This window comes from Ammospiza nelsoni, chromosome 4 (genome assembly GCF_027579445.1).
Source record: "Ammospiza nelsoni isolate bAmmNel1 chromosome 4, bAmmNel1.pri, whole genome shotgun sequence".
Classification (NCBI taxonomy): Eukaryota; Metazoa; Chordata; class Aves; order Passeriformes; family Passerellidae; genus Ammospiza; species Ammospiza nelsoni.
The window spans coordinates 69,971,966-69,998,120 of NC_080636.1; the positions used below are offsets into that span (position 1 = coordinate 69,971,966).

Consider the following 26,155-nt stretch of genomic DNA (forward strand, 5'->3'; position numbering starts at 1 on the left):
GGATCCTTTAATTTGTTGAAAACTGGGTTCATTTAACTTGCCTAAATGGGTTGGATACTTTTCTATACATAAACATATATACATATATTTATAAACTCTATACATAAATACGAAAACATTTTAAGCTTCTGTGTGTCTTCCCTGGTTTGCAACACCAAAGAATTAATGAAGCAACTAACTTAGAAAAAACTGGTCCTGCAGAACTACAAAAAGCAAGAGAAACAGTTCCTAAACTTAAATGTTTATTTTGATTTACTGCTGAGAAATACAGATGAGAAGAATTTTGTTTTCCTCCTGTTCTCATAAATTACTAGGCCAGTTTCCATAGAAAAGTTAAATCTGATTTTGGGAGTAAGGACCTTGGCAAAACACATATCCAATGGATTTGTATCGTAGATTGTCACCCTATGGATGAACACTGAATGTTGCCACTGCAACAGATCCTTCTAGCAATATTTACTGAATAATGATGTGAATGCAGCATAAAAAGGATTGCTGTACATGTTCTCCTGCTGCACACAAGAAGGGATATACAGACCCAGCTTTAACATGGTAAAGACAGGAGGCTGTGATGAAGCAGTTTTCCATTCTGATTACAAGAAACCATCGTTCATAAACTGCCATTTTCCATTCCTGTCAGAAACTTTGTGGAAAGAAGAGATTTTCTGCTTAAAATCAAGTATTTTAGAATGCTCCACTCTATTGTTTGCATGAGAAATACTCAGTATTTTAAGGGGCCTAGCCCAAAGCTTCCCATATTTTGTAAAAGACTGCAGAAGGGTGATATTCCTTCTATTCTATTTTGCTTAGTTGGCTTATCCTGCTCTTTGTTATGGGCTGAAAAAACTTTCAGACGGACACATAAAAATCTAGCCATTCAAAATTAGGTCCTTAAAAATGTATGTATAAACCCTATTTATAGATATATGCATCCACTCTAATAATATACTGTTTCTGAACACTTAAAAAATGGAAACAGATTTATACATGTATTTATGCAGTGTGAAAGTCTAAAAAACTAAATTTTATCTAGCACACATGATGAAAAAAAATTTTAAAAGTATCATATTCATAAAGCTTTTGATCATCTCGTGCATTGATAGTTACCAATACTTATCTTCCAGGTGGTTTCTGAAATGAGTAAATTAAGATATTTCCAAGAGCTGCAAAGCACTAAAGGAAGGGAAGGAAAGAAAACCTCAAAAAGCTACCAAGAGAAACAAAGAGAACACAAAGAAAGACTCAAATTCAAAAAGAACACAAAGAATGGGCTCAAATTCAGCTAGCAATTCATTAATTCCTTGTCTCAGTGGTGGGAAATACTCAGAAATAAGAAATTCAGCTGGTTAATAAAGGAAAACAGCAGCTAAAAAGCTTAGTCCAATGTAATACAGCCCAGAACCGTAATCTCTCTCTTATTTTGGAAAGTCTTCCCCTTAAATAAATTGGAGTATGTATTTTGCAAAAAATTTGTTTGTTTAACTTTTAAATAACATGGAGAATTATTTTGTAAAGCACATACTTCTTGAGTGGAGATCCTATGGTATTTGCTGAAACTTCATATACTTTATTTCCCAGCTCTCTGAACCTTGATGGAAGTCAGAAGGTCAAAAATAGGAATTTTTCATAAATTCTTTTATTTCAGTTTTTATCATAACTTTACTGTACTGCAATTTGTAGCCTTCCTTCCTCTCTTTTATGCAGCTTTATCCAACAAGGCTTGACTTGTACATATATTATACTTAGTTATAACAATTGCTCCCTATAATCAGAGCAAATTACTTCTGCTGTAATTTGTCTTTGGAATCTGTACTAAGTTGCTGAACTTTTGTGTGTTAATCCACAGCAGGAAAGCATGAATATTTCTGACAGGTTTTCAGACTGAAAAAATACACACAACACAATGTGTTCACAATTAATTAGTTTAACCAGGGCACTTGAATTTCTCATAGACAGAAATTTGAATGAATTCAAAGAAAAATAATTTAATTATAAATATACTTACAGTTGAGCATAATGGTGCCATCAATTTTTTAGCAGACTCCACATTACAGTCCGTGGGGGATCTGTTAAAATATTGATAGCAGGATATGGCCCATTATGAGGACACACATTGTGTTCTATTTCAAACAGACAATTAATAAAGATTTGTTTCAGGAGGATGTAAGAAGGATAAACAGTAAGGCTTATTTCAGTGTGTCACTGGAACATTGTAGGAAATCTGACCTATTGCCTTCCATTTTTTACTTTACCTTGTAGCATGAAATTTATGGATGGATGGATGGATGGAAGGAAGGAAGGAAGGAAGGAAGGAAGGAAGGAAGGAAGGAAGGAAGGAAGGAAGGAAGGAAGGAAGGAAGGAAGGAAGGAAGGAAGGAAGGAAGGAAGGAAGGAAGGAAGGAAGGAAGGAAGGAAGGAAGGAAGGAAGGAAGGAAGGAAGGAAGGAAGGAAGGAAGGAAGGAAGGAAGGAAGGAAGGAAGGAAGGAAGGAAGGAAGGAAGGAAGGAAGGAAGGAAGGAAGGAAGGAAGGAAGGAAGGAAGGAAGGAAGGAAGGAAGGAAGGAAGGAAGGAAGGAAGGAAGGAAGGAAGGAAGGAAGGAAGGAAGGAAGGAAGGAAGGAAGGAAGGAAGGAAGGAAGGAAGGAAGGAAGGAAGGAAGAAAGAAAGAAAGAAAGAAAGAAAGAAAGAAAGAAAGAAAGAAAGAAAGAAAGAAAGAAAGAAAGAAAGAAAGAAAGAAAGAAAGAAAGAAAGAAAGAAAGAAAGAAAGAAAGAAAGAAGAAAGGTGTGAACTAAAATACTTATATTGCAATATATTTTCCCCCTCTATTAATTATCAAATAAAAATTAGAGTCCCCATATGGACCCAAGTACTCAAGAAAGTGAAATTCTTTTATTTCCTTCTTGCTTTTATCTCATACAGGTTTACCAGAATATCAAAAGATTTTTCCATTGTTCTGAGGGAAGGAAATAAGTCTCCATTTTTAACTCAACCACCTTGAAGCCTTACAGAATGCATAACAGTCACAGACACTAACAAGACACTAACACAGTATTTCCTGTCTTTTGTCCTTTTCTTTCTTCCTTAGAAATAAATACCTTTTATGAATGCTGTCTAGTTAATACTTTGCAATGTTCAAAAGAGGAGGAGAATATAATACTGGTGGCAACTTACTTTTTTGAATTTTTATGTGATACTCAGTTCTTATTTTTCACTACGTTCCCACATAAAACATTCACTCCTTCCCCTAATTCATTTCCTCTACCTGGGAAAGGGAGAGAAATGCAAGTGTAGTGAGGAAGCAGAGGATAATACAGACTGTCAAGCTGGCATAGTTCTCAGGACCCAAGAATTCAGACAGACAGTCTCCTTCTGTTCCTTGTACACTGGATTCATTGCCATTTTGGGGTAACCAAAACAACTTTCTTGGGAGAAAAAGGAAATTTATCGCCTTCTAGACAAGGAGCTTAAAAACTTATGAACAAATCCTTTATTTTCAGGTTTCATAGTTTTAGTAAAGTGGAAGCTTACATAACTTACTGTTACTTATTTTAGCCAGCACACCACTATAGGAAGATACAGAAACAGCCAGCTGACAGTGACGACATTTTGGCCAAAGGAAGTTTTTGGCTTTCCCTGTTGGCAGGGCAGGGATATCTCTCAGAGCACTGATTAGGGGGCTTATAGCTCCCTTTAGCCCCCAGAAGGGATAGAAATTTGGAGCGTGTGTCCCAGCTGCCAAGCCTGATTTGAAGCTGGACACAGTTTATGTCAGATCCCCTATGCAAGGGTAATTAGAATTTATAGGTCTTGGAAACACATATGGCACCTGTACAAATGCCAAACCAGCTCAAAATTGGTGAAATTATGCTAAATAATGAATAAAATAATCAGATTTGACTGAGCTATCAAAAAAAAAAGGGAAAATAAGTTTCTTGTTTTCTTTTTCTCCATCTCTCACCAGTGTTCTCCCAGTCTATACTAATACAGAGGTCTGATCCTGATCTCACTGACACAGTTTCAGCAGGGCAGGAGTTACAACCTTGAACTTGTTCAAGCATGGCAAATGAAGAAGCTCCAGCTGACTGCAGCTTTGTACAGAACTGAAACCAGCAGTCTCGGGGCATCGAGTGCCTACAGCGCTGCATTAACACTTGGTGCAAGAAGGATGTTCCCTCCTGTTACCAAACAGGTCAAGAAGTCAAGTGTTTTTGTTGTCTTTTTTCTATACAAGGCTTGAAAAAGTACTTAATTTTTGTTTACATGGAAAGATGTTTAGATGGAAAGGTCTTTACATGAAGCTCTAGAGCTTTGCATCAGGCAATATGACAGGGATACTCCTTCCATGACAGGCCATGTTTTGCGGACATGTGGACAGCATGAAAAGGGGATTTTAGGAGTTCCAGCACTGAGATAGGGAACAAAAGATAAGACTACCTGAAGGAGAAAGCATTAATCTCAGAAATCCTTAACTTCAACTCCTAATAGGATCTATGGAAATTGGAGACTAATATTTCTTTCTATAGTCATCAACATTTTTACAGGCATAAAAATGCATGTTAATTAACATATAAATAGATCAGCAAATAAAAAAATATAACGAAATTTGGATGGCACAAATTTGTTTTCACAAGTTTGCATAGAGAGAATATATCAAATAGCCAAAATAATTAATTTTCAATTTTGCTTTGTAACAAAGCTAATTTCTCCAGCATTTGTAAACTTTTTTCCTTAATATTTAAGGTAAAAAGCTAAAAAAAAGCTGTTGAAAATTATTATCTAAGAGATAATCTTTCTTGTACACCATCCATCTATCCCAGGAGTAGCCCTACTGAAGTGAATGAAGAATGGCATCCAGTAGAAATCAAATAGTGAGAGTAGATATTGAATTTACATGTTGCCTTACATCTGCCTTATCTGTGTATGTCATGACTGCCCTAGAAGCCAGCATGCCAGCAGTGTGAAGAGAGTTTTGCACCTCAGCTTTCTGCATTTCTTGCCTTTGGATATAGTGATAATGGTAGCTGAGTGTGAAGCTAGGCTACTAACGTGAGCTCAGTCCATAAGCAGCAGGTTTTTTCATGTACCAGAAATTTTTTTTTTTTTTTCCAAAAGAGCCAGATGGAAGTAACAAGTGATATGTTATATACAATGTATTTCATGTGCCTGCAATATCCAGAAGAGCTGCCTGAGAGAGAGCAACACAAATGAATGGTCAGTATTACTTTCAGTATGTAGTGTCATTACCTGAGCTGAGGCCAGAAAAATGGATGCAAAGTTCCTAAGTAAGGATCTAAAGCTGCAGAAATTAAACAGCAGCCAGGGTGAGCGTTTGGTTGTGACACAGTTCATCCTGTGCTATAGCTCCCAGTACCCACTCCTACACATCACATCAGCAATATTACATTGCTCATTTGTGTATACAATTCATTTACAAAATACTGAGCAATATCAGCATATGTACTTCAAATATGTTTCAAGTTATTCCACTTCATATGATAAAAGCAAGGGTTTATCTACATTAAGGACTGCAGAAGTAAAAATATTTCCTTTGAAACAGCAAATAAATTATTTTTTCTGGTATCGTCTAGGGACAGGAAAGTTAAATTGCTTTAGACAATGCCTGTCAACCCATTGCATAAGATAAGCTACATTCAATCCTGTGAAACATTCCTTTACATAGAAAAAAGCACATTACAATGTGCATATTTATTCTCATGCATAAAAGAAATGTAAACATTGCTCCAAGTCAGTGCATATGAGAGTAAGACACAGTGAATCACCTTTAGGAAAAACAGAATTCATATGGAAAAATTGTTTTACTTGGAACCTTGCTGCATGATATTGCAATATATGATACTGTTGTCATGTTGTATCCTGTTTCTCTAGAGGAAACAAGGGAGAAGAACATTAGTCTTTCACCCGGATAAGATGAGAAGAGAGACGTCTGTGAAGATGTGGATTGGAGAAGGAGAATGTTCCTCTGGTGGGTAGAAGCCTTGAGAGGTGCAAGGCAAGGGAGGGCAAGAGGGGAACAGAGCAGCCAGGGTGAGGCCGTCACAATCACATGATCAATCCGCTGCGTTGTAAAGAACCAGGATTTGTCCCAAATGCACAACTGCATTTCCTAAACCTCCATGACACAATTGAGTGTATTTCCCTAATCATGTTTCAAAAGTAGTTGCCTATGTGCCATTCCCTCAGGAGGTTAGAGATGGAGCTTTTCTAATATGTAAGAAGTTCAGTGACCATAAAACTGTATAAAAAAACATTTCTCAAAAACATTTCAAAATATGTCTATCTATGTGTTAACTACAGCAGGGAGCAAAAATTACAATAAATTCCCTTTATACATTGTATCTATATTTAACCTATGTTTGCTTTCTTCTTTCTGTGACATTTTATACATAATTTTTCTGCTGGTGATATTTGACAGAGTCAATAGAGGAGATGAAAGAGTATAACTAAAAATAATCAGAATTATTTCTTCTCCTCCCTCCTTTTCACACTTCCCATTTTCTGTCAGTTCTGTTTAATTTCTACTTTTTCTGCTTCTAGTAAATCTGTGTCCTTTTAAATTCAGCCAAAGCTCTGACAATTATATTTTTTTTGTTCTGGTATACTAGTGATAATAAAGATTCTGCTGGATAAAAATTTCTGTTACTTAACAGAAACCTAAGCTATGACTCACATATTAGGTAATCAGTATTTTCCATAAAACCTAGTATTCTCTATAGGTAAGACACAAAGTTTGTAAATTTCAGAGACCAGCAGGCACAGGCCCTAAAAACAACACTGATTGCTAAACTTTCAGTGCTTTGTGATTTGTTTTTCTTTCAGTCTGCAATATGGGCAAGATTAATTGCCTGCAAAAAGGCAATATGAATAACTTTCATAAAATTTATCATGCTCTTTAAAATAAATTTCTTGTTGATTTAATATAGTAACTACTTGAAATTAAAAGTTCTTCTATTATTGCATGGTATACTAAGAGATAATATATTTGATGGCCACAACAACTAGCTCTTCTAATCCTCCAGAAGCTTCAATGAAGAGCTTTGCAATAGCCTGGCTTGGTAAAGAGACTTGTATTGGCCTCCTTCACTAACAAACTCTTGAAATGCTACATTAAACACCCTGTGTGTGAATAGACCTGGTAGGAATCCTTGGTGTTACTGAGAATGAATAAGTCAGTGCCGTGCTTGGACCCAGGGCAGGAAAGTCCATGTGGATGCTTTGAGATTCCTCCTGGAGCCAGTGAGTCACTCCAGAGGTTGCTTTACAGACCCTCAAAGAGAGGCTGGCTCCCAACTGCACGCCACAGCCTACTCCAGTAACCCACTTCAGAAGCCTCCCATGTATTTCTACAACAGGACACCAACACCTGTTTTTCTGATATTAAGAAGAGGCTCTTTCATGTCACAAATGACAAATCCACCTGTGGGACAGCAGCAGTTTATGCATTGAGGTGATTCATAAAACTGAAATAGAATTAAAGCAGATGGAGGGAAGTTGACTCCTGTTTAAATTCCTATGCATATGAGTTGTCTAACCTTGAGATCTTTTTGTTATTGTCAACTCTTTGACAACATTAAGATTGAAAAACAAGAAGAAAGGCAGAAAAGAAGAAAAAAGAAACAACGCCTCAGTTTTGGCAGTTCTAAAACTATGGCTGCTAGGAAAAAAGGATGATTATGGTAAATGTTCAGATTTTCAGCTCATTCATGAATGCAGTAAGTAGATAATATTTTTACCCACGAACATTTAGAAGCTGTTATAAATAATCTATCCATTATTGACTTGTCCAGAAACTGGATTGTCTATCTGTACATGTGAGTAAAGAAACAAGAGCTTGGCTAAGTGTATGCTATACAAACAGGGAGAGCAGATTTTGTCAGGCTTTTCCCGAGTTTAGGTAATATACTATTTAAATGGTAATCTGACTGTAGGCATGTTTCCATCACACACAAGCAGGTTGGCTTGTAAGGTTGCCTAGTTCAATCAGATGTTAACTAGGAAAATTCACAGAGTAGTTACAAACAACTTAAAAATGCAACCAAAGTGTATAAATAAAGCATAGAGTACCTGGGTAAAATGAAGTGGATAAAAATTCTCAAACTACTTTAGAAAATCTTTTATTTCAGCTATTTCAGTATACAATCTAAACCCAACAGTACAAAAATCTCTTTTGCAAGAGAACCAGGTCCAAACATTTCAGACCAAAGCATAAGTTGTTGCCATTCTTTATACCAAAACAAGCATTTTTTTTTTTAATCAGAACAATCGTTTTAGCAAGTCCAGAATTTTTTTAAAATTATCATTCAAGACATATGCATTTTTAGATTTCACAATGAAACATTTATGGCTTAATTCAATTTGCAATTCAATTACATATTAAAACCAGAAAAATTAAAAATTAATTCAGTGACAAGGTCATGTTGCTGCAGCTGTTCAAACAGATGTAGAATCACCTCCAGAACCTATGAAGTTATGTTTCATTCCAAAGCTTACTAAATTAAGCAATTTTTTAGAAAGAATGGCAGGTAAGCAATCTTTGAATCTTTTCTCCCTGGTCCTGAAAATTCTTCCTTTTTTGGATGTATTTTGGACAGGCTTATTAACAAGGTCTATTTTAGTCTTTTGACTGAAAAATCAAACTGAGGGAGACCAGGACAGACAGATCAGCACCATAAAATGATTTTTATCTTTTTCTGGTTTTGTTTTTGTGGTTGCCTTAGCTTTTGATAGTTTGTTTTGTGGGGTGTATTTGTGCTTTTCTTAATCAGGAAAAACAATGAAATACACTTCTGAGGTTAAAAAAACTTTTATAAAGAGTCAATCTTTAACATGCCACCACAAATAATACTAGTTAAGCTACAGTGATATTTATATAACTCCTTTCTAACTGAAAAATCCATAGCTTTGTAAATAACTTAGCACAGAGAGATGCTGCCCATGATGTATTTTAAGCATGCTCTTTTCCTTAGAGGGAGTATTAACAACTGGAAACACAACAAATCCTTCCTGAATACCCATCAAAGGGTTTTTCCACCATCCACATTGTCACTTTTAAAACAGGTTTTAGAGTAAATAATTTTTTGTTTGTTTGTTTATTTTTAATTCAGACTAGTGGTGAAGGAGCTGTGGTTCTGTTACAGGAGATGTCACTGGTGATGCTGATGGCAGCACGTGGCTGTGTAGGAGGACAGTGAGCATTGGTGCATGTGTCTGCAAAACCATGCATGTGCTTTGTGGGGTTTTGGTCCCTAATGTTAAGTAAGTAATTTGAAATTTTTTACAAACATATTCAAATGTACTTTTGACTCTGCTTTTTTAATATCTTTCCACCTAAGGAACTACCTCAAGAAAATCATGTTAAACCTAGTGATACTGAATAAGTGCTAGGGGAAGTGATGAAGCTAACAGGTGCACATGATCTTTACTCTTTGAGGAAGAATGCCTTTTACTCTGCTGGCTGAAGGATATTTTCACTTCAGATTTAAGGATGCATGATCCAGCTGTGCAAAACTCCTCTCTCACAGAGCTCTAACTTTCAAGACCTTTCTCATAAACTAGTTATTATTAGAATAGCAAAATCAAAAACCACTTTAGGAGCTTTTAAATTTCTCCTCATCAACTTTATGAGTGTTAGTTTGAACAGAATAAGCCTAGGCAGTGCTGGCACATAGTTATTAATGCCTATCTGGCAGTAAGAGCAGTGGCACTTGGTGTAATCTAGCAGTGGAAATTTTCACAGAACAGCTAATAAGTATGGACTTGGAAATTCAGGGGCAAAAGAATAAAATCATTCAGTGGAGCTTCTCTTTTATGAAATTCACAAATTTTTTTACTCTTACATATATTTTTTTTTCTTTTGCCAGGTAGCTTTTTTGCTGGCTTTTCAGAACATGGCTTCTTTTCTCTTTTTCTTATTCTGTTTCTAGTCATTGTATTAAGTCAATTTCAGATTTCATTCTTTTGTTGTCTTATTATCATATTTAGCTATTCAAAACTGAGAACATGCTACTTTGTACTGATTTAATACAAAGAATCTACTCATAGACTTATTCCATGGAAAGGTCTACAGAACAAAAGGAGTGTCAGGCTCATGATAGGACAATATGCTCTGCAAGGAACTAATTCTTTGTTATGAATACAAGTGAGAGGTGAAGGGATAATGACAAATGTTCTCATTTAACATAAGATAGAAGGTTTCTGCCAAGATGTAGAAAAAAATTACTGTAGGAAGTTTAAGAGTGATGAAAAGACACCCATATATTTGGGGGGGAGGCAGTAAGAAATCAACATTTTACTTTGTAGGAAATCAATTCTAGATATGCTTAATATGACAAATTCAGGTGATAATTGCCTGCATGTGTGTAGTCCTGTAAGAAAGAGGTTCCTTCTTTAGTACTTTTCTACTTTTCCTAAAAAAAAACACAAATAAAACCAAAAAACAAGGCAACACAAAAAACCAAAACAAAATCCCAACATGAAAAAGACAGAACAGAAATCCCAATGAGTTTTGAGCTAAGTTTTCATTTTCTAGTCATGATTTGTCTGACTAGATAACTTGAGATAAATGAAGTCACTGTAGCTTAATATTTATTTGCATTTATTAATATCAAACAACACAGTTTAACAGGGCAGTGGAGGGGAGGGGTTGCAGGCTTTTTTATGATGAATTAGAGAGCCAACTCCAATCAGTTTTTAGTGGCATGATGAGTCTATTCAAAATTTCCAGTATTCAGTAGCAACTGCTGGGAGCTAGATTCTGATGGTGATAACACCTTTGCCCTGTAAGTAGACCATTATATTTTAACTCTGTGCAGACCATGCTAAGAAGTTGCAAACCAAAATGATCCAGGAATAAAATCTAAAAAGAAGAAACCCATACCTACAGTACTGGTTTGCCAGTCAGTAAGCATTTGTCATGGTAAGTAATTAGACTAAAGGAGAAATATTTATCTATACAAACTAACATTTGCAAAACAGAGGTCAAAATAATTTTATTTGCAGATGTTCTTCCTTTTCCAGTGATGAAAATACAGTACTGTATTCCATTTTCTTTTGACACTGTAGGATTTCCAGAATAGTGTCTCTTTAACTACTCACAATAGTTCCTCACAAAATCAAGGGTAGATCCAGATGTTTGCATAAAAGTATCTAAAAGAGGAACTTCCTGAGCTTGTTCAAGAATATTTTCATGAGCAATAATTTCTATAGAAAATGGAGAGAGAATATGTATAGGAAATAGAATGTTAGCATATATTTGTCCTCTCACAGCTTCCAAACAAGTAAAAAATGGCTGGAATCCATCATACTTAACATAATGCAAAAAGAACCTTCCTAATAAAAACAAACAAGCAATTTTTATAATTACATAGTTACAAAACTTTATCTAATTTAGAAGATCAGAGACTGAAATATTGAATGAGAACTACTTTTATGCACAGGAATTATACTTGAACTTATTTTCAATATTGCTAAAACAGCATATAATTTGAATGCCAATTTGTGCACAGGGTTTTTTCTTCTCACATCATTTTCACAGCTGAATGAAGCTCATATTCAGAGACTGTGAAGAAAGGGTAGCAGAGAAAGTCCACAGCAGTGGACTACAGTATATAAATCAAACATTTCACAAAACTGAGCTTATTTAGTTATGAAACTTTTTCTAGATTTGAATTCTTATGCCTGCAAGAATCAATTCCCTAATGTGATTATAAAATGTGAAAAAGGCTAAAACATGCTGCAGCACACATGCACTTTATGACATTTGCTCCCTGCACTCCTACTCCCTGAGCCTGGTGCTCCCTTTTGAAGCACTCTGCAGCTGCTTTCCTGCTGCCAGCCTGCCAGCCCGCCTGCCTAGGCTTCCTTTCATGGAAATCAAGCCACAGTGGGAAAGAATCCATTTGCAGAGCTCGTCCATGACAAAGTCAGGGTGTTGCCAGGTCATGCACCTGCAGCAGGGAACTTAAAAGTTATTCAGGATCACACATCATAAGCATAGCCAATGTTTAGTACAACACAGGACAGAGATTTCATAACAACTCACTCAGGACAGGAAGGATGCCATAACAATTTAAGTTAGAGGAGAATGCAAAAATCTTTTCAATTATCCAAGATGGAACTTGTATTTAAAATTGATAGTTTCCTAAATATGACTTCATAAATGAAATAATTTTATCATCTGGCCAAATATCACTGCTTCCTTGCCTAAAAAGAGGTATTAGGATCAGTACAAACAAGCATTACACCCATCTTACAACTAAAAATAAGAATGTTGGGCAGGAAAGCAAATCCAGCTGGAAGATGTTTCACAGGAAGTCTGACTGCCTCTATCTTCCAATGAAAATGAAAACCAAGAATCCTATTTATCTGTCACTGCTGTTACAACTTTTGTAACATCCCTGTGACTCTCCATGGTAATTTACTGTGAAAACTTCACAAAATTGTACTTCTGTATACAAGATACAGACATACTGTTAGAACACACATAGTAAATCTAATCTACCCTCCAGGAAACAGCAGTTTACCAAGAAAACTTTCAGTAGAAACAAAAAATTCTTTCTATCTTCAGAAAGTATTTGTTCCAGGACAGCTTGCTTGCAGGTGTATGAAGTCCATGAAAGAAGAGGGAACCTGTGCTTTTATTAATTAATTGAAAAAACTCCTCTTCAAGGCAGACTTGAAATTGTGCAAACCTTTCTTTGTTGAAAATACAGACAGTAATCCTGATAAATACTCAGATCTGACTGATCATGGCTGAATAACTGTGAAAAAATGACAGGAACTATTTGAAAAGGGAGTCTTTCAGTGAAAAAGACTGAAGGTAAAACATCTAACATTGGTACCCTTTTCAGATATTTTCAAACAGCATGAGACACATTCCTGAAGAAGGAATTTATGAACCTTAAATAAAAGTGATTTCTAACTGAGAGGATTTAATATTGTCCAGAAAGAGACATATTGAGTTAGGTGTGGATAAATCACTGAAACCTCTTCTGAATTTGATGTAATTTGGTAAGATGCCTTTAGATATATCAGTGGTAGTATGTCCTCCACTGTGTTTTCAACTTCCTATAGCAAGAACCAATAAGAGAATATTAACCAGGTGGCAGAGATATCAAAGCCCCACAATTAATCTCAGTTCATATGTTTTTTAAATAGTACAACACTAAACTCACTCTTCAGCTGGCATCACACCTTTTGGCACCTAGATTGATCTTAGAAGGCTGTTAAAAAGGCACAGTAAATGATACAGAGTTTTTTTCAGTTTTTCAAATTTTCATCCATCTTCAAGCTTAATTCTCACCTCCTGTTGTGTAACCCCTGATTTGATTAGTAGTGTCATGGATTAGGTGACTGTCACCTTTCTGTGTTGTGTGCATCTCCTCTGCACTGGAGTGGAAAGGTAATGAGTTTCTCATGGGAGACTCCAACAAACACCATTACATGGCAGTCCTGAAAATGCATCATTACACAGTGGGATAGAAATTAATTACAAACAAGAAGCATGATTAAAAAAAAGAAGAAGAAAAGAAAAATAAAAAGAATCAAAGCTACAAAGCCAAGCATTATAGTTAAGGCAAGAATTAAGTTTGTCCATGCCTTCAAAAAAGATGCACAGCACAGCCACATCACCCCTTTATTATTGGTTCAATAATCCACCAATTAGAGGTGAACTGAGCCAGGGAATCCATGAGGACTGTGATTGACCACATTGACTTCACAAGCAAAAACACAAATGAGCACTACAGCCAAGCAGACTTCTACCTGGAGCACTGCACATGTGCAGCAGTGCAATTTCTCCTGTCAGTGGTAAATGCTATTTAGGATCATTTTAGGCTGCCATAAACATTACAGAGCCTGCATTAGGGAGAGCACAGCCCGCAGGTGGCAGGAGGTAATGCTTCCCCTCTACTCAGTACTGGTGGAGAATCTGGATTTCTGGGTCTAAGCCTGGGCTCCCCAGCACGAGGGAGAGACATGAACTGACTGCAGCAAGTGCAGCAAAGGCTGCTGAAATGGTTAAGGGACAGCAGCATCTGATGTACAAGGACAGGGCACAGCTGTGGTTGCTCAGACTAAGGAAAGGGAGGCTTCTGGAGATCTTATCCACAGGTATAAATATCTAATGGAACAGAAAAGAATAGGGAGCTGGACTCTTCCCGGTGGCATCCTGTGCAAAGACAGGAGGACAGGAGGATGTGTATTTCACAAACTGAAATACAGGAAATTCCTTTTAAATATGGGAAAATAACTTCTTTTTTTTTTTTTTTTTTTTTTTCTGTGAAGGTTGTCAAACACTGCAATGTGATGTTTAAAAATGTTTTGGAGTCTTCATCCTTGAAGACACTAGAAATTTGGCTGGACACCATGCTGAACAATGTGCTCTAGTTCACCCTGCTGTGAGCAGCAGGGTTGGATTAGCTCAAGTCCAGAGGTAACTTCCAACCTCACTCTTTCTGCCATTATCTGCCAGCATCTCCAGCCCCACGGTGCCTGAAGCCATCCAGGCTGAGCCATCAGCTGCTCAGCACCACAGCTCTGGGTTGCAGCTTTCTGTATTTTCAGAAATTTCAGTTGCCATGGGGGAGATGATACATTTGAGAGGTGCTTCTTTGAAGACATCTGATTTGGGAACTTGAATTAAATACAGCAGATGCAAGTAAATGGCAGTTTAGGAGTGCTAATTATGCTCTGAATTATGATGCCCTTATATTTGATTATACATATATCTTAGCACCATTACATATATTACAATCTTTCCATCTTATTGGTCAAAAAAAAGAACTTGATTTTATAGAAGAAAATTAAGAAAATGTTGCCATTTTTAAGTGTGACATAAGTGTTCCTTAAATAAAACGTGATATCTTTTTTGGTATTTGTAGGATCTTATGGATCTTATGGAAGGAATTTATCCAATCTAATTTTGTTTGGAGCACTAACTTTCCAATGACTAAAGTAAAATGAATACTGCCTTGTATTAATTAATACTTCAATTGATATAACTTGAAATACTATTCTCTTCTTTCAAATACTCACTGCAAAGTTCCTATTCCTAAGCACGTTCTTTGTTTTATTTGGTGCAAGTTTGCAAGTCACTGCTAGTACACACATAACAAATGACAGGGATGAACAGTGGCTTTCCAAGAACTTTGGGAGATCTTGGTGTGCTGATGATTCAGCTCCTCACCAAATGTCCAAATTCGCCATTCCTGTCCAGCGTTTGTTTGTTCCTGGTCACAGCAGGATTACACTGCAGCGATCATCATATCTAAATCTGCATGGCACATCCTGGAATAGGAATTCTCTGTGCAACAGAAGCTCTTACTCCTTTTGGTACAGAAACCTGATAATGGAATTCACTTATATCAGTTGCTCAAAAGCTGTTTCTACTTTTTTTTTTCCAGAAATGTCTGGTTCCCCGAGGCAAGAAAAGTGAGACTGAAAAGTGAGAGTTAGGGCAGTTTGCAAATGAGGGCAAACATTAGCAGGGCCACACCTTGCCTTGAGACTAATTTTTGTTTTTGAAGGCAAGACACTGCATCAATGCATTATCTATTGATGCAATAGTTTTATGAGGGACACAAAGTCTTATGCTATTTATCACTCAGGTTTCATATTGCTTGTCAATGACTTCAGAAATGGCAGCAGACTGGGCTCTGGCAGATTATTTTCAGTTAACTAACTGGTGGCTGAAGGAATTAATCGCTTCTTTGGCTGACAGATTTCTCTTCTTTTTACATGGCAGGCAGGGAAGTATGGTGTGAAGCAGATATATTTATTAAACCATCTTCCAGTTCTGACAGGGAAGCAACAAAACGTTCACACCTTAAGTTTGATACCCTCTATTGCGTAAAGTTGGTCTGTTCAAAACCACTTGGAGATGTGCTACTTTTGTTTTGGTTGATTTTGACACTTGCTTATTACAGTACAATAGTCAGTCAGCCACAAGCCACTCTTCCCTTGCTGCGTAGGTATGGTCCTGCTCCAAACTCATCCTTCAGCTAACAACAGCCATTTTTCCTGGTGAAATTTTCTGTTTGTTTCCATGTGACTTAATAAGGCAACTGTTCCTACTGTGAACTCAGTCACTATTAATTGTCCAAGCCCGACAAAATTATTTATTCTCCTGGGCTTCCAATAAACTATCCATTGGTTCCATCCAGTGAATCTACCATAAAAAGGCTTTGGTAAAGATTTAAAATTTGTTGACTTATCATTCTGGTGGCATGCACAAACTAAGAGCACAATTTCATACCTGGGCAACGCTACAAGGAGCGTTTTATGAATTTGTGCTCTAAATTGAAGTTGGCCATCTGATATGCTGATGTTGAGTAAACGATTCTTTTATTCTGTGCTTATCTGGAAAGGCATTTCCCTTCTTTCACTGCTTAGGTATGAGCTTAAATAGCAGCACTCCAAGGCCACAGTAAAAAAAGGTGTGTATCACATATTGCACGGAATATCATTAGCAATAAGTAAATATAAGCCGTGGTAGAGAAAACGCGAATAAAACAAATATGGCAGCACACGTTTTCGAACAGAAGGGTATGTGGAAGGATCCTGGTGTGGAAAAGACGTCAGTGAGCACAGCGCCGTGCCCCCAGTGACACAGGCTCCCACTGGCGCGGAAGGCGCAGACAGGAGCTCCCGGCTGCGCAGGCTGACATTTCTCCGAGCCCAGACCCGTGGGGGCCGCAAGGCGAGGGGGCACCGGCGGCGGGGGGGTACCGGGGAGCCCGCGCCCCGCTCGCAGCCCCCGCCGGTCCCCGCGCAGGGGCCGCTCCGCGCCGGCGGCGCTCGGCGGGACTACCCCGGCTCTGCCCCGGCTCTGCCCCGGCTCTGCCTGACCGGCCCGGCCCGGCCCGGCCCGCGGGGCCATCGCACCGCCCCCGGCCGCCGCCCCCGCCCCGCCGCCGCCCTGATTGGGCCCGCGGGGAGGCCCCTCCCGCCGGGCCCCGCCGCCGCCGCGCCGCGCCCGCTCCCCAAATACACCTTGGCGGCGCCGGGGAGCGGCAGCGGCGCCTGCCCAGAGCCCCTCGGCGGGGCTGCGGCCGCGGGCACCCCGCGCCATGGTGAGTGAGTGACGGAGGCAGGGAGGGAGCGAGCGAGGGAGCGAGCGGCGCTCGGGGCGCGGAGAGGGGCGGCGGGGACCCTGGACAGCGCTGGGACGGGGCGCCCGGCGTGACCGCGGGGCGCGGCCGGGGCCGGGGCTCTCTCCGGCCGGGCGGTGGTCGGTGCTGAGCCCGGCAGCGGGCGGGGGAAGCGAAGCGCTCTCCCCTCAGCGCCCCGAGCCCCCTGTGCGCCCTGCTCCGAGGCAGACATGGGCGTGAGCGGAACAGGGATCGATTCGGGGCTGGAAGCGCTCGGGGAGCCCGCTGAGGGCTCCAGCCACGGGCGGTACTCCGGCGGCCTTTGTGCATTGTGAGGCTTTCTAAGAATTCGCGACCTGCCGATGCTCGTCGAGCTAATTAAAGCCGTTCAGGCTGGCGTTACTGCGTTATGCTTAGGTAAGGTTTCTTATCCGGTTTTCAGAGCAATTTCTGTCATGCCACCTCATGAATGAGACACCAGCCTGATATTTCATCACATACTTGATGCTCTAACAATAACTTCATCTCTGCATCTGCTATTCCAATTGCTTCTTTTTCCTAGGAAGAGTAAATGAACCGCCAAATTGTGTTGCACTCATGATGATTAGCAGTTTTTCAGTCACTTTCCTCCCTCTTCTTTCCATTTCTTCAAGACTTTAGGCTCATAATCCCTTTTCTGAGTGAATAGGTTCGTTTCTGTGGCTAAAGCCCAGTGGGCATTAATAGCCTACGTTTAGTATTCCCTTTATAAAATCATCACTATCTATAATCATGATACACTTGAAAACTTTTTCTCTCATATGTAAAGGAGTGCTTTTGTACATCTTTCCTACATCTTTTAAACATCTTACGTCATGTCTCAAGCTTGATCTAATGCTGCCTCTAAAATGGCTCTATTTTCAGAGCTGGTCACTAATTCTGGGGATGTAGTAAGATGGCTTTCTAAGTTCAAAGGATGATTTAACAGGGAACAAGTGATAAGCAAGGATGCAGTGTGTCTGTAATGCTGTATTTGGGCTTTTCACATCCACTGGACTACGTGTGCTGCATGTGGGTTGCTCTAAAGAGAGATGATCAGACATTTGCTATTTGGAATACTAGTAGGAAAACCAACATTTTTATTCACTTGGATTTTCCATTATTAAGTCTGAGAATACAGAGCTGCAGAATAATGTAACAGAGGAATTTTTTTCATAACAAGTGTAAGAGTTTAATTATATTTGTATGAATAGAACAAAGTGTTTTACTTATTTGGAAGTGGTCTAATCTTATAATTTTTCCTAAGACAAAACTCCCAATGGAGCCACTCCCTTTTCTTGTAGTTAGAATTGAGATTATTTGTTTCCAAACTACAAAAAGGAGTCGTAAGGAAACATACACTTTAAATCATGTAAATGGGTCTACTACTTTCCTAGGGTCAGGAACAAAAGGTGGTGACAGGCTGTACTGGGAAGAGATTCCTGTAACAGACCATTTTACATAATTAATCAGAGAAGATAAGCAATTCAGGCATCCCAGGAATGTGTGCAAATGTGTTACAAATGTTCTCTTTGTAGGAAAGAGAATTGTAGAGAAGTTTCTTGCTTGGATTGTGTTGCTCTGGGGTGCTACATCCGGCCATACGTTCTGATGACTGTTCTCTTTGCTTTGCCAGTAGCAAGAACCTTAAATGAACCAGGTGATTGTAAGGAAGCAGGAGGAGTACTGTAGCAGTGATAGAAAAACTTTGTGCTCCCATTCTCAAAAAAAAAAAAGCATTTGCTGGAATCATGCTGATCCAAAGCAGGCAGGAAAAGTATGGAAGGAGAGAGAAGGAAAGGACATTTTCAGATTTCCTGGTTGTACTTCCTTTTTCTGTGGAAATATGTAGCTTGCAGCTATTATGAGTCATGACAATGCAAGATCATGAGGCGAATATTGGAGGAAAAGGTAAGGAATTTAGTTCTACAGTGGTTTTTTTTTCCTTTTTGACATCAATAAAATGTCTCACCAAGGTCTCGCTGCACTCTCTTCCACTGGTTCACTTGCTGAGTACTCAAATGAATAAAATTTTTAATAAAACACTAAAAATGAGAAGTCAGGGTCCATAAAAGTAAGTACTCGAGTATATTTGTCTTACTGAGATTAATGCTTTCTTTAAAAAAATCTGTTCTTAGCCTTCTATGACAGTCTGTTTCAAAACAGATCCCATAGTGAAATCAAAACATAAGTAAGAGTTGATAATAAAATTTAATATGCCAAATATCAGTAGCAGTCAAAACCTGGTTATGTCATGCTATAAAAGATAAAATATCAGTGCTATTATGAGTATGAATGCCATCTGTTTAAAATTCTAAAAAAAAAAAAAAAATTACCAAGACTCAAAATAAGTTATCCAAGAGGCCAAGATAGAATTTGTAACAAACACAGCTATTTTCCTCTTAACTGAAATGAGTTTTCAACAAAAAGTCCTGTAAATCGTATTGTACTTTCAAAAATCCCCAAGAACTAAAATTCAAGCACCTCAGTAATCTAAGCAAGCATATGCCATGTTGTAAATTATCCACAAGGAAATATGTGCGAGGAGGTACTGGCTGTATTTTGTATCTACTTTGCAGACTAGCAACAGGTTTTTATAAAGAAAAAAATATATTTTTTCTTTATAAAAGCTTAGTCATTTAAGAAAAGTTCTGCATAAGGAAAAAGAAATCTTATTTTAAAAAATTCTTGGAAACTGCAGGATGTGATTTAAAGTATTTTATTGTAATGTTATGTAGAAATCATTGCATTTCAGATGGCACATTTTATTAACAAATGAAATTTGGGCCATTGGAGACCTGCCATTAGAGTTTCTTTGCTGGGAGTCCTTGCACTTTTTGTACTATTTAATTTTTAAAGATCTTTATTGTCTACGTGTCCTAAAATTTACTGCATTTATGGAGATGTTTGCCATTACAATTAAGATTTTTAGCATTTGAAATTTCAATTAGGCCAAATCTCATATTTGACATTACTTTGAACATTCTTTCTAGCATGTCTTCACCATTTCAGATATGGCTGTATGATGTTTGTATATTGTATGGCTGTATGTATGATGTATATTCAGTGTGTCTTCCATGAATAGTTGTATGACAAGTAGAGATTCAAGTTTATCATTAAACATATTATATTTTTAAGTCAGTTCAAGGCATTGGTTTTTGTTCAACAAAGCAACACTGCTCAGGGCAGAATGTTAGTGTCTATTTAATTTTAAAATTACAATAGGATTTAAGCATGTGCTTAAATTGACTAGGGCTTCTAGCTATGGTGTAAACAACAAACTAATTTTTACTAATAAAAGCAGCAAAATTTGCTAGAAAAAGCAGATTTTGTATAAGGTTTTTGTTTATAGATTCTCATGCTTTGAGACAACTGAAAAAAACATGTTAATATCTATAGTTAAGCCTTTTATTTGTACCATAGGTACTGACTGCAGCTCATTTGGTGATATGCTTGTCTTCCATATTTTTGGTTGTCCTAATCGGGTGATGGCAGCTGTAGGTCAGTGCTAGGAAGTGGCTCACCACACAGGATATTTATTTCTGTAGATGTGGTGTTGAGAGCAAGCTGATATCAACCTTTTTGCAGGAGTGCACGTTTCACTGTTCTGCTGCTTCATGACCTAAGCCAGAGCAAATGTGCTCCCTACAGATTAATTTTACTTCACCACAGAGAGGCCTCACCACGTCCTGTCCATTGATTCTGACCCCAGGCACCTCTCTGAGCTTCAGGGCCTGCACAGGCCTTCAGTCTCTCCACCCTGTCAGAGCATAGTACTTCGTGATATTCACTTCCAGTTGTTTTTTTATTAATGTTTCCTGTTATATGATAGTTTTGTTAAGTGGAATAGATGCCCTTGCTAAGAATATTACTGCTTTCAGATTTAATTGAGATTAGTTGTATTCTAACTGACATTCTCATTTCATTCAAATGCCCCCTTCCATGGTTCAGGCCTTTACTGCTACTTTTAAGCACTCTCCCAGTGGCAGTATTGTGGTACACATTATTCTTGATTTTACTGCTCTGACTCTTTAAATGAGTTCCTTTGTATTACTTAAAGTCAATTTGTGAATTGATTTTCTTCTTGCATATTCACTATTCACACTCGAAGTAGCTGTTCCAAGAGAATGGTGCCCTGCTAGCAGAGGCATTCAAATGAAATCCCTTGTGCAAGTCGACCCCAGGAGGGTAATTCCTTCCAGGGAGGGCACTAAGCCCAGATGATAACCAAGCTGTGACCTTGTGTTATTTCTTAGAGGGTATTTCCTTCATGAGAGCCCCCATCTCTATTTCCTATGCATATGTATCTGCCTGTGAGCAGAATGCTGTGCTGTCCCTGCTTGAGTGACAAGGCCACTTTTTCTGTGCCCTAAGGCAAGGGGAGAAATGCCTGGAGGCTTGCACTCCTGCAGGGGCTGTGGGGCATGGGGCTGTGGGTCACACTCTCTGGAACCCTCCCTTGGGATGGTTTGGGGCTGTGGGTCACACTCTCTGGAACCCTCCCTTGGGATGGCTTGGCTGTGCCTTGCACTTCACGCTTGGCTATGCCCATTGATTGTTTCAGCTAAGTCCATATAGAAAATAGGTCAGCCATGCAGTGGCTCAGGAAGAGAGCTTCAATTGTGTAGTTGTAATCTAGAAACAGGACGTGTGTATCATCTTGGAGGAGACTGGAACCACTTCCAAAGATGTTATCAAGCATTGTGGAATGTAGCCCTTGGACAGCTATTTGTGTTAGAGAGCTGCAGGGAATATCCCATGCAAGTCATCCAATTGCCTCCCAAGTGAATAAAGTTAAAATATTTTGTTAGAAGGTTGCATGCTAAGATTCTTTGATTATTTTCCCCTCCACAAATGGAAGTTGAAAGAAACATACATTTATGAAGTGAATCTGTTCCTCAGCCCAGTTCTGAGTTATTCAGAACCAAAATACATCATGCTTTTGGGGAAAATGTATTTTGTGGGAATCCTCCCGGTGTAATTCTTGAATGTCACTGATTCCAGACAGTGCAGTAAAACTTGTGGTTTCTGTGATGCCATGTACATTAGTTGCTGCTAAACTCTCCATTTTTAATAAATAATAGCACAACACCAAGTTTCTCAATAGTATATTAGACAGAAGTGTGTTGTGCAGCAATGACTGCCTTTCTAATGCTGACCAAAGTAAATGTGTATTTAATTTCATTTTAACCTTGCATTTCACTTGGCACTTGATACAGATGCAGACTGGCAAAAATTGTTCAGAGAAAGCTGATTGCCCTCCTCGGCAAATGCAGAAACTCTTCACACACAAAAGAGCATTAGTAAAAGCCTGAAAACAGAGGAACACCTCAGCAATATTTCTAGTTTGTTATTGGGAAAAATTGGGATTTTATGTTTGCTCATAATGATTTCTATGATTTGAAAACACAAGACAATATGCTCAGGTGCTGCCTTCTGGTTAATAGGGAGGGGCATCTGCTTACACGAATAGCTGTGTTTCTCCCCAGCCCTGACTGCTGGCATCCAGGACCCTAAAATACTCATTGCAGTTCCTGTTTTAAATAGAACTGCTAAAAATGGCAAAATTTCCATGTCTTCAGAGAAAGCATGTATCAATCTAACTTTAAATCTCCTTTTTTGTTGTTTTTGCCGAAATTGTCTTCATAGCTGTCTCTTGTCTCTTTGCACTGGCAAGCTGAAAGTGCAAAACTATTTGCCTTCGTGATGAGAAAAATCTTTGGCAGACAGATAAATTTCTGGAATTTTAGTGAAAATGGAGCCATTAGTCCATAGAGCTCACGAGGCATATTTAGAAGTAGGATTTTAGAATTTCCCCATTAGAATGTTATGAAGGGGGAGAGTCTGGTGGCTTAAGTAACTTAGCAAGGCTTTTGGTCAATGGGGAACCAATTTTTTTTCTCAAAAACTGTGACAGAAATAATTACAATTAATTATAGCTTGAATGAAATGCTTATTTTGATACAGTTAAAGTTCCCAAAAAAGTTGCATGATATTAAAAACCAGCCAAGGGGAAATGCATTTTCTTTAAGGAATTATGAAGCTTTCAGAAGTAAGAGAATGACATTAAACCTGCTGTGTATTAGCCATGTGGTTTTAGTATGAGGATACCTTCCTTGTTCTGCATGTATATTTAGCCCCTGCATCCTTTCATGAATCCTATCTTCAAAATCTGTTAGAATTTTATTGTGTAAAGTGTTTTCGTCCCACTGTTGCTTTTAAGATCTGGCTGCCAGTTTTTATAAGGTCAAACATAACTTTTCTAAATCACTCAGATCTAGTAAACTGCCCAGCAAACTTGTGCAATCTCTTAACTTTTGCTAAGACATCTGGATACACTTCTTAGCTTGGCTGCTGTGTTCCTTTTGTGATCTCCAGCATGCTTTATTTCCCCATTTATAAAGGAAGCATTGTTATGCTCCTTTCATATCCCATTTTTCTGTTTTAGCCATTCAGAGGGCAAACCCTTCAGGTCAGACATCATCTTTTGCTATATATTTCTGTATGGCCCCGCTATTAATTGGAGCCTTCTGGGTTAAAATAAGCACGTAATAGGCCTACCAACAGCAACAGAGAGAGAGAGAGCAGTATGCAGGGTATCAGTGGCACTATTTCTCTGCTAAGCAACCTGCCCAAGGATCACCTCACAGAAGGTTAAATACCAGTATTTAAGCGTAAACAAAAGTTCTGTAAAAATTTTCGCAAGTTGTGATCTTGCTGACTAAATAGTGAGACCTTCATGAATGTTGGAAGGTAATGAAATATTTCCTTTTGCAGACAAAGCATTTGGTTGTGTTGTGGCAGTGAAATAACAGAGAAGAGACCAGTCTTCATCTCAAGTTAGGCACAGTTTGCAAAACCTTTTGATGTTCTCATGAGACGGAGACCACATTTGTAGCGTGACACTGAAAATCTGTTGCTGATCTGAAAATTAGTATCAGCTTCGATCAGGGTCGGACTTAGCCCCGAATGTCACATGCTCCTGATCTGTGGGAGAGGCAGCATGATTGTCAGCTATATGTGGAAAAAGTCACTGACCATAACAACAGTAAATTTTAGAACCAACAGAGGCATGGCTAGTCACAGTTTGAAGTGTGCAGCTATACCATGCATGAGATAGAGGTGGGTGGGCATCATGTCACTGACTATTCTCGTAGCAGATTAGAGACAGGCACTCAGAAATGCCAGTAAAAACTGGCTTTGATTGTTGCCTCATATATGAAATGTGGTTTCATGGTATCTTCCTTTGAGTTTCTCTTTGAAAATTATTTGGAGTTCTAAGCAATCATAAGTTCTAAGCAAAAATGGGTTCAAACGATAGAGGGGAATTAAAAGGAAAAAGTATCTTTTCAAATAGGCTTTGAAACAGTGAAAAACAAGGACTACTGATAGGATACAGGGTTATGCTTTACCCGTAGCAAAAACGAAAACAAAATATCCCTGCCTGTGTTGTGGGCAGAATTTTGTTAGTAGGAAATTGGTAGATGGAAAAATAAGATGATAAATAAAAAAGTGGGAGTGACAGAAAAGCATCTAAAAAATTAGTTAGATTTTATTGCCACTGTTGTAAGCTATTATATTGTAAATGGCTGATCAGTTTAATGCTGGAATAAATATGCCAAAAAAGGCAGTTATATGGGTTTATATGACAAATACTCAGTGTTTTCTTTCCAAGCTGTTACACTGCAGTGATGGAAAATGCTCATGATCTTGAGTAAAATATTAATAAATGCATTCTGATCTTTAAACTTAGGTTTGGCACTCTGTCTTTTAGCAAAGAAGCTGCATTACTTAGGAATGCAATCCTAATGTCAGTTAAACATAGTATGGGCATCATGGGATTTACATGCCTGTTATAAACAGAGTTGAAAATCCGGAGCAATGGTTTACAGTGTGAATATACTGCAATGATACTTGTGATACTGTGAGAATTTAATTTCTCCACAAGATACTTGTAAAGTTAGTGCTTGTGTCTTGTTAAGGCTTGTCAGGTACAAGTATTTAAAATAAATGTTTTGTATTTTCCACATCACCTAAAGTGTAAGCAGAAATGTCAAATATTTCTGACCCCATACAAAGGAAGACTATGCACAGTGCAGCAGCCTTTCTTTCCTCCCTGTGTTATTTTTACGTGTTGAGAGTGCAAGATTCACGCTGCTTCAAAATGCTCTAGAATGCCAAAATGCTTAAAAAAATTTGTCTTCATCTTGGCAGGAAATTCCTTGTGAAGGAGATACTACTTTTCTTTATCCTTAAACTTAAGTCTGTGGTTTACATCCTCCAGCAACTTGTGCATCACATTCCCTCCCTCTGCCCCAGCTATTCTCATGGCTTCTCAGCCTTTACTCCCTTGGAAAAGGGGAAGCTTCCTATGTAGCATTCTCTTTCTGAGCACATAAACAAGTACAGAGGTGGAACACATTATTTGTTACATGATTTTTTTTTTCAAGGTCCAGTGAACAATAATTTTAACTGTCCAGGCAAAGGAGCATATCTCTTCAAGATAATATTCAAATAACATTCAAAACCTATTTGAAGTACTACTCTTGAGTACCTATCCACTTGATATGGCCGGAATTTGATTTTGGTTCGTTTTTAGCTTTTCTGCCTCAGTTCACTAGCCAGTTGCTCTGCTCTTTCACCTCAGAAACAGCTGAACTGTGTTCTTTTCTGCTTGGAGCTGTTATTCACAGAACTAGTATGCAACACAGCAAGTTGGAGACATCCTGTTAGGTAGCTCCATTTTTGAAATGAACGTAATTTCTTAATATGACAAAAGAAAACAGGTGCTCAGTGGTGGATTTCCATTTTACAGATTTAAAAAAACAGCACATGTGGAATTCATATGTTATTTGTTAACATTTTGGTGGGAAATTGTACTTGAAGGACCTTTGTGGTGGTACAGCCCCTACACTTCAAGTAAGCCTTAGGTCTCTGGGCAGCTGAAGTGTTGAGACAAAGATGTTTATCAATAACAATGGATTTTAGTTTGGGTTCTCAATAAAGTAAATCTGAGATGACTCTGTTGCTACTT

General features: G+C 38.4%; 1 protein-coding gene across 1 annotated transcript in view; it reads left to right on the forward strand.

Annotated features, from left to right (window-relative positions):
* Nucleotides 1-17,002: 17,002 nt before the first annotated feature.
* The window catches only part of GUCY1A1 (guanylate cyclase 1 soluble subunit alpha 1), a 35,913-nt gene continuing 26,760 nt past the window's right edge, over nt 17,003-26,155 (forward strand). The window contains exon 1 of the mRNA XM_059469848.1: nt 17,003-17,085. The gene's annotated coding sequence lies outside the window, so the exon portion shown is untranslated. The remainder of the gene's footprint in view (nt 17,086-26,155) is intronic.